Consider the following 400-nt stretch of genomic DNA (forward strand, 5'->3'; position numbering starts at 1 on the left):
GACATGATCGAGAACCGACAGCTGAATAGCCGTGCCGTGACAGGGTGCGTTGAACGTTTTCACTGAGAGGATGGGAGGTAGCCACTGACAACGGTGAAACCCTACATAAGCTTGCCATGGAAAGGAGTAAGAAGGATTGGATAAAGACAGTGGGAAAGCAGAGAGACGGAAAGGAAGGCATCTTCATACGCTTGTCTGAAGTTCCTACCAATGAATTACATAAGTATCTCTATCTCTATCTTTATGTTTTTATGCGTTCATCACCATATCCATTTGAGTTTGCCTGACTAAGATTTACAAGATGACCATAGCTTGCTTCATACTAACAATCTCCGTGGGATCGACCATTACTCGCGTAAGGTTTATTACTTGGACGACCCAGTGCACTTGCTGGTTAGTT

The sequence above is a fragment of the Arachis duranensis genome, chromosome 1, assembly GCF_000817695.3.
Source record: "Arachis duranensis cultivar V14167 chromosome 1, aradu.V14167.gnm2.J7QH, whole genome shotgun sequence".
In the NCBI taxonomy this organism is placed as follows: domain Eukaryota; kingdom Viridiplantae; phylum Streptophyta; class Magnoliopsida; order Fabales; family Fabaceae; genus Arachis; species Arachis duranensis.